We start from the raw sequence: 9,541 nt of genomic DNA, 5'->3' as shown, positions 1-9,541 counted from the left end.
ATACATCTGCTAACAGTGGAGCTTCTGTGGAAAGGCAGTGGCATCAGACACTGCAAAGTTGTTGGGTTCCTCTGTGGTTTTTTGTAGTTAGAGAAGGGTCCCATGAGGATCTCTGAGCTCAGCTCCTGGCTCTGCATGGGATAACTCCAAAAATTATTGTCCAGGATGGTGTGTTCAGCTTTTGAAGCAGCCACCAAAGCCTGTGAGATTCACGAGAGAGTGCAGGACAGGGCTGTACACTGCCTGCAGCCGTGGGGGAGGACAGGAGCCACGTTACAGGGCTGCTCTGGATGCTGCTCGCCAACAGCAGTTGGGTTTGGCATCGCTTGATCCCAACACAACCCCAGAGTGTGCTGTGAGAAAAGCAGAAGGGGGAGGAGAAGTAGCACAGGGGCAGGAGCATCTTCAATAGGGGCTGGATTTCAGGCTGTGGGAGGTGAGGAGGATGTGGGGGAACAGCTGTATCATACATAGTTCAGAGCGGGAATGCAAAGGTTTTGCAAGAAATAGGTCCTGAAATACAAGGCAGGAGGATTGATGTGTTGAGGAGAGGAGTAGAGTTATGAGTGGGGGCCAGAGCCTGGCTTTGGGAGAGAGAAAGGTGTGGTAAAATTTGATTTCTTGGTCCAGGAAACACATCTGTCCTTGCCAGAGCTTTAGAGAGTTGGGAATGTGTGTGAGCACAGCTCAGAACCAGTGCTGGTGAAAAACTCCACGAGAGAGCATTTCTACCTATTAAGAAAATGGTTTTTGAAACAAACAAACAAATTTAAGCTTTTCATTTACTTTTAGAGGGCAAATATTAATCACTGTTCTGCTAGTGTTTTTACCTGACGAAGGCAAACTTTTTGCAATGATTATCACTTCATAGCATCTTGCAGTCTTCACTTTCATTTGTGGGTTTTTAGGTTTTTTGCTCCCACATTCACTATTTTATTTTTTATTCATCTGCGCAGTTGTTGCTTATCAGCCATGGAAATTTACAGATATTAAATTAGCTACAGGAGGGCTCTGATATTGTTCCCTCAATGCTAGAGAAACCTATTGAGAACTAAAGGAAAAATTATTAATGAAAACTGAATGAGAAGGCTATAAAGTTCAAACAAAATGTGTTCCCTACCTCACAAGATCTGGATGCATGCAAAATTTCATGAAAATTACTCATAAAATGGTGTATTATGTTTTGCTTCTTCAGTCCAAAGCATTGGTGAAATATTTTCATTCAGTGCAAAATATGTTGGATGATAATGGTAATTAATGTAGTGAACCATTTAACAAGGAGACAATACAGGATACGAAGGGTTTATTATAAAAAATATGACACTCACCACAGGACTTGAACTTGCTACTTTTGACAATATAAAGCAAAGCCCCTGCCCCGTAGGCTGGAAAATGTTTTCTCCAGTTGAGATGCAGATCATAAAAGAGTGCCATGGAAATGAATCTTGGTTTTATGTAAAAAGGATGTGGGGAAAGAGACTGAACCTCTGTGTGTCTCCACTAATAGGGTAAATATTCAGCAATTTGGGTGTTTAGGGTTGTTATTTCTGGACCAAAATGGAGGATAAATTTTAAGATATTACCTCTCCACTATGATGCTGATGCTCAGTACAGTGTGGTGTTTCTGTGTGATTATAAAACAAAGCTAAACAAAACCAATTCCCACTTGTTAAAGTACAGAGTCTCCTTCCAAGCCAGTCAGGAGAAGTCTGAAGATTCTGAGTCTTTTGGACTTGCTGGGGTGAACTGAGTTTTGATCCATTACACAGAATTCTTCCAAGAGACAAACAAACAGAAAAGTATGTTGTAATATATTATATATTCTATTCTATTCTATTCTATTGGAAAATTAAAAAGATTCTTTTGCAATTCTCTCATATATTATTGTTTTGACACAAAGGATGTAAGAGAGAACAGATAAAGTTAAAATTTTCTCTTCAGCCTAGATTTCCTGGCTCATTCATTTGCTCTATATTGAGGGGAAACAGCTAGAGCTGTTACTGAGTTTAGTCACAACACCTGAACCAAAATGATAATGAATTCAGGAGGCTGAAATTGGCTTCAACACCTCCAACCCTGGGCAAACCTGCAGCCATCCAGACAGAACTAAACTTCCAGAGCTCTACAGTGGCCCAGAACACTGACCCAGCGTTAACATACATGGCCTTTACCAACAGCATGACCTTAACACAGGGAGAACCGTGTCCTGTCCTGAAATTCAGAGCAAGTGCTATTGCTGATACTGGAAAGGCTGGAACCTCGTCCGGGATATTGAACAGAGCACAGAGAGGGCTGAAACCTGTCTGAAAGCCTGGGTGAAATACAGGCAAATATTTTTGCAAATTAAAAACTGGCATGGCAGAGGAACAGGGTCAGAAACTACAAAGGCCTGGGAAGGTTGATGCTCAGGGCAGCCTGCTGGCTCCAATGTGCTGCTCGGGGTTCCTGGCGAGCCATTTTAATTGAAAGTGAGAGCGTCTGTGGCAAAAGGTTGGGAAGTCCTGCTCTAATTGGCTCTTTCTGGGGTTAACCATCGCAAGGAACGAGTCAGATCCCAGCTCTACCATCGGTTCAGTCCTCCCCCATCATTAATTACTTCGGTTGCATTTCTTAATCAGCGCTGCTCGGATCTATCGGAGAGATCCCTGGCGCCTCGCCAGCACCACCACTCCGACTGCATAAAACACACGGCGCAGGGAAGGGGAGGAGGACAAGCCTTGCTTGTTATTTCTTCTCCCTTTGATGCTGAACGAGTTGGATTTCCGACACAGACCTTTCTGTGCAGCTTCTCTCCCACCAGAGCCACAGGATCATTGTCCTCGTGGCCTCTCTTTGGTTGTGTGTTTAATTGATCTTCCAGCTTTTTGGAGGGTTGTGGTTCAAATGAACTGTCAATGGCTGTGGCAGGGCACTTTGTCCCAAAATGCCACAGATCCCGATGTAGCTGTAAATCAAGGCAAAGAGGCCCTTCAGGCTTCTCCACACTCAATCTCAGCTATCCCTGCACATGGAAGGGGGGTTAGAACTAGATGGCCTTTAAGGTCCTTTCCAGTCCAAAACATTCTCTGATTCTGCCTGCCTAAGATGCTTGCCCTGCAATAGCTGGAAGTGGGATTCCATCTGCACCTGCAGATTTAATGGAAAATTGGGATCTTCACAGCCAGACAAATCACAGACCTGAAAAGACATGTTTAGAGAGTCCAGGTACCAGCAAGGCAGCAGGAAGGGAGCAATTTTGCCTTGGAGCACAGAGCTCCAAGATTGTGTCCTGCCTTGCTCAGGCTGGCTGCTCAGGAGCTCTCTCTGGGTTTCTCACCCTGCTTTCATCCCCTTTCTCCACCACACTTTTATTTTCAGCTGAAGACTAAACAGTTTTGTCCTCTCTGGGTTAAAGAGGGGGCTGCAACCCACTCCATGCAACTTCTAGGAACTCACCAGATATGTAGGGGTTGAAGGGGATGGAAGAAAAGATTTTATACCTTTGTGTTGCATTTCTCTTGCAGTCAAGAGGGTAAAATGAGTCCATCCTGAGAAGTTGTCCTCTGCCATCAAGCTCCTGGGAAGAATAGCTGTTTGGATATAGTTAATGGTTCGACTCAATGATCTTAGAGGTCCTTTCCAACTTAAATGATTTTATGAGTCTAAGGGAGGTTTCATAGAATCATTTAATGGCCTGGGTTGGAAGGAACCTTAAAGATCATCACATTCCAGCCCCCTGCCATGGATAGGGATACCTTTCACTAGACCAAGTTGCTCCAAGCCCTGTCCAACCTGGTGTTGAACACTTCCAGAGATGCGAGAGCCACAGCTTCTCTGGGCAACCTGTTCAGTGTCTCCCCACCCTCAAAGGGTAGAATTTCTTCCCAATATCCCATCTAACCCTGTCCTCTGGCAGTGGGAAGCCATTACCCGCTGCCCTGTCACTCCATGCCCTTGTCCCAAGTCACTCTCCAGCTCTCTTTGAGCCCCTTAAGGCACTTGGAAGGAGGTTTCTTTCAGGGAAGGCTCCTTGTTTGGATGCAACAGTTCAAGCCCCTCCACTTGTCCTGTTGGAGGGAGGATGAGAAGCAAGCATGGCCCGTTTCAACATTGTGATCTCTCAGATTTTGTTGTTTCACAGTGAGACGAGTCCAGGGGGAGAGGAGTGGCCAACCCAGAACAATCACAGCACATTTACTGTAAGGGATTACTTTTTTATCCAGCCCTTGGAAATTTCACAACTGGCTTTAATTAAGTTCTTCCCAACCCAGCAAACGCACACAAGGCATTAGAGAGGGGAAGGCTACGTGTGCGTGCGTGTGTTTGCTGGATGGGATTTTTGCAAGTTTTCCTCTCTCTAATGAAAATTTCCTTGGCTGTCCCTGTTAGAATAAGCTGTAGCCAAGCTTCTGGTGGGCTGGCACCCCCTGGCTTGGCCCTGGGGTCACACACTCGTGCCAGGTGGTGAAAGAGCAACATTTCTCTGCTAATGACCCAACAGCCTGGGCAAAATAGGCAAAAAAAGTTATAAAACTAGTAAGATATGTATTTCCAAGTCCTCCCCTGATGTAGTTTTATTATTTCTTTCAATATACTCTTTGGATTACTGATGGAATGTGTCTTTTAAACAGCCCTGGGACCTGCCTCCCTGCCAAAACCCCTAAAAGGTGCTGGTTTTGCTGTCAGTCCTGCTTGTAAAATGTGTTGTCTGAAACCACCTCTTCCTCAGCAGGGTATTTTCTGAGTAGTTTTCTCTCCACCTCTGCAAATTCGTGTGCTTTTCATTTATGTGCACAGGGGTTACTAATCAAGGATGTCATGAGCTCTCAATGAAACAAAGTCTTTGGAAGTGGGGACCCAGAAAAATGGACACAGTGTACTCCCAAAATGTTCTTAGTAGCACATGTGAATTTCTTTGCACTCAAATTAAGCAGGATTAAAGCAGCTAAACTGTTGTTGCTCAGTTCTCTTGGATCATGTGACAAAGCCTGAATCGCTTTTAGTCACTGGCATAGGCCTAAGTCAGTCCCTTGATCTCCAAATTAATTTTTGAATTGAATGATTGTGTGGGGTTTTTTTGTCCTAATTGAGTCTTCAAGTGAAAAATGCTTAGCAAACAGATGGAAAACTGAGGACAAAAGGCTCTATTATGTAATAAAAAAAGGGAGAGTTCACTACAACAGTTTGAAATTAGTACTTGGAGGCTCAATTTATTTTTTTTTTCCCTTCATAAAATCCCAAACAGTAAGCGATATGCAGCGTGTTTGGCACAGCTTGGTGGAAAACCATGAGAAAGGAAGAAGGTGAAACATTCATACCAGCAGCTCTCATAGCAGACAGTACAAAGCATCTGAGTAATTTGTTGATCCACTCCTCATTTGTCATTAATTGATATGGCAGAAGCAATATTCCTTTTTCCCGGGAAGAGAAAGGTTTCAAGGGGTAGCAGTGCAAAGCTCAAAGGTCGTTCATGGATATGAAAAACCTCCAAACTTCCCCTTGGGAAATGCACTGGAGTGTTTCAAGTTCTGCGGGACCCTTGGGGCATCCCGGGGTTTTCCTCCTCTTCCCCAAACACTGGGCTGGAAGGATGGGAAAATACCTGGAGTTTCTTCAAGGAGCTCTCTTTCATTCCTAGTTAATTAATATCCCTGTCTGCTAATGAGCAGGAGTAAATGGGTTTTATTGACAGCTACTGAGTCAATGGGGTTTATTGGTAACTACTGAAGTCCAATCAGAAATCCAGGTTAAAATGGGCTATGCTTTAGCCAGCTGTCTCCTCTACATACAGTTAATAGGTAGAGCTGCTTTTTGCCCAAAAAACCCCTGTTGTTGCTCCCTGCAGTTTAACACAAAGCTCATCACTGTAGTTGTGCTTGTGCTAAATATTTTTCAATGCTCAGGGCACATATATTTGATAACTCTTTGCTTCTATTGTTCTGGCAACTGGATGTTTTTAAGCTGTTCCAAGTTACAATCACTGCTTAGTATAAAAAAAGAGAGAAACCACCCAAATATTAATTGATTTTTGGCCATGGTTATGGGAAGACTGTTGGCTCTGGTGAGGTGCAGAAGCCACCAGAACCAATAAGAAAGCAAAGAGTTTCCTTTCTATACCTTGGCATTTCCTTCAAGGTGCTCCTGCCACATTTTGTGGGAATTGCACAGTTTTGTGGTTGGATGGAGCTTGGACAGAAACCATCACTTGTGTTGGGCTCTTCCACAGCCCTGCATGTTTTGGTCCATGTATTGTGTATATGTGATCCATGGAGCTCCTGTGTTCACCTGGGGCATCATATTGCTCATAAATATTGTGCAAAGAGTTTGCTTATGGCAAGAGTGCTCAAATTTCCTGGCACAATTTGTTGATGAATAATAGAAAGAGTCTGGCTAAGTATGTTCATATACTTAAGGAGATGATTTTCCCCAGTGAAGCATTTGGGAGATGCTTGGGACTTAAAAGGTTCACAAAAGCCTGCATGGTTTCAAGTCCTGCTGGCCATCATGTCAGTGTTAGCATTTCTCCCTCACTGGGATCTTGTTCTGCTCCTGTTGGAGCAGAGGGATAGTTCTGGCATATGGAGAGGGAGCAGGAGGGTCTGGGATACAGCCTTTGAAAGGGAAGAAAATGGGAGAAAAGTAACTGCAGACAGAACAAGTAACGGCAACTTCTTTCCTGAGGTGAAAATGTGGCACGGAGTTCAGGACAAGTAGGACTTTGTTCAGGCAGTTAAACTGAGAGAGAGAAGGATTAGGTGGGATATTGGGAAGCAATTCTTGGCTGTGAGGGTGGTGAGGCCCTGGAACAGGTTGCCCAGAGAAACTGTGGCTGCCCCATCCGTGGAAGTGTCCAAGGCCACAGTGGAAGGTGTCCCTGCCCATGGCAGGGGGTGGCACTGGATGTTCTTTAAGGTTCCTTCCAACCCAAACCACTCAGTGACTCTTTGATTCTAATTAGTGAAAATGGGATATCAGCAGGATGAGAGACACCTGCAGGGTCTAACTGCAGTGGGACATTTCCATATTTGTTACAGAGGTACTTGTGGTTGGTCCACATTGAACAGTGTCCATGCACCGGGAAGACCACCAGGATGGGATGACTCCCACAACAGCTGCCCCCCTCCTGGCTGAGCTGGGCACTTGGGAACCCAGTGGGTTTGCAATGCCATCCTTAGCAGACACAGGCAGCAAAGCCAGACCACTAAACCAGCTCTGCTACCTCTCTGGGCTGCTCCAAGCTGACCCCAACAGTCTCCAAATCAGATCCTGTAAATCAAGTCTCCTTAGTTTTCATTATTTTCCTGAATTAGAAGTTCAGGGAAGGCTTATTCTCATTTTGCCTGAAATAGCAGCACATGAGCTGGGCAGGAACAGGTCTAACCTTTCAGCAGAGTTCAGGCTCTGCCACCTCAGCGATTGTTTCTTGCCATCGCAGTGTAAAACTCTTTTCCCTTTCACTTCACATCATTTCTTTCTGCAGAACTCTTTCAGTGCAGATAATGCACACGGAGGTACAATGCAGGCAGTTGTCTGAGAAAAGAAACCCGTTTTCTTCTAGTGGGTGGTAGGTAAGAATTACTAATCCAATCTGCTTGAGTTAACGCAAAACAAGGATTAGGGTAAAGTTCCCGAATACGTTAATCTTCCTTTATAGAGGCAAACTTTAGCACCGTTATCAACCCCGTGGTTTATAGTTCATGGGAACAATGAACCAATTAAACTTGAGCAGAAAAAAATCTTGCACAAGTTTTCTGATTGTTACCTAATACTTTGAATTCTTTTGATTCTTAATTATTTGCCACTGTGTCATAGACGGAGGAAATAAAACGTTGTTTATTATTCATTAGACTGTTTCTAAACATATCCATAATTAACTGCATCTTATTGTAGTTGTTCTTTTCATCTCTCCCTTTATGAAAGTAGGTATTAAATGACACATAAGGGCCTGGATAACTGATATAATTGTTGGCAGTGGAAATAGATGGCTTACTGGAATTGTTGTGCCTATTCATAGTCAGCTAGTTGTGAAAAAACTCAGCTTGTGTGAAGGAAAGAAAAAGGGACATTCAGAACCATTTCTCTTAGGTTTTGGGAAAGAAAAAATACCTTATTTCACTTTTTATAAATGAGCACTCAACAGCAAAATGTCCTCTGGCATTACGGAAGCAAGCCCATTTGAAAAAGCCTTAAATGCTGCTTTAGCCCTGTTGGTATCCAAAATATTCTTACTTACTGCTGCTCTTACAGCAATTCATACAGTTTGGAAAATTTTACTGTGTATTCTGGATTTTTTTTCTGCCTTTCAAATTTCTGACTGGGGAACAGAGCAAAAGGAGAATAATTGGACTTGCTTCTTGAGACAGAAATGTCAAGGATTTACTTTTGAATGCTAAAAGGTCTATTCTCCTGTCAATACCTCCATGTGGATCTTGGACACATCTATTAGAGAAATGTAGTCCTAAAGCAAATGTTACACTGCAGGATTTCAGCAACTTCTGTGCCAGTGGGTCAGAAAAGGCAGCTTGATTTTAGAGTACTAATGTAGATGTTCTATCTAACCAGCTATTGATCCTGTTTTTGCAGTATCACTATGTACTTGTGCTTGTTAGAGATTGAATCCCACTGCAATCCAATGCAAAAGCTGTTTCTGGGAGATTCTGATGTCACCACTACTTCTGGAAACCTCAGTAATTACTGAGTATTTAATTGGACCAGAAAGAGAATGGAAGTAACCCTCTACTAAATACATTTTTGTGTACAACCAAAATTCCAATGCAATGGGCTTTATTAAAAAAGCCTCAGGATGAGACATGTTGGAGACTGCAATCCAAGCTCCAGTTCAGTTTATTAAGTCACATTTATAACATTCTCAATTAAGAGAATTGCAGTTCAGGGAATACAACAGGTCACAGCAGGTCAGAGTACAGGCCACTGTAGCAGAGCACTTGTCAAAGGCTCATTTTATTTAGTAAAAATTAGTTAGCTTTCACATCCCCTTGGTGAAAAGTGGGCCCTTGTGCAAGGCACTGAGCTGACCCCTTCATGCTGGAGTTAAACTTCTCAGCAGGAAGCAAAAACTCCTTGGGGGCAGTGACCCACTGTCTTGTTTTTCGTCCTTTTGTTCAACTCCCTTGATTTCTGCTTTTCACCTGAGAGGAGCAGACAACTCAGCCATGGCCCTCCTCGGGACTGGCTGCTGCATGTCTTGACCCTCCAATTCATCTCTGTGCTCCCTCTATCCAGCAAAAACCTTTGGGAAGCTACAAGTGAGGTTGGGGGACTTTTTTAGACTGACATCAGTGTGCCATCAGAAAGTGCAGTGCTCAGTGCACCGTTGGCTCCCAGCACAGATAATCAGAGAATCCTTTAGGTTGGAAAAGAAATTTGAGATCATCAAGTCCAACTGATGCCAAAGCCACCACTAACCCATGTCCCTAAGTGCCACATCCACATGGCTTTTAAATCCCTCCAGGGATGGGGACTCTACTAATGCCCTGTGCCAATGCTTGATAACCCTTTTGATGAAGAAATTTTTCTTAATATTCAATCTAAGCCTCCCCTG

This window comes from Corvus cornix, chromosome 5 (genome assembly GCF_000738735.6).
Source record: "Corvus cornix cornix isolate S_Up_H32 chromosome 5, ASM73873v5, whole genome shotgun sequence".
Taxonomy (NCBI): Eukaryota; Metazoa; Chordata; class Aves; order Passeriformes; family Corvidae; genus Corvus; species Corvus cornix.
Note: the sequence above shows the minus strand (reverse complement) of the source record.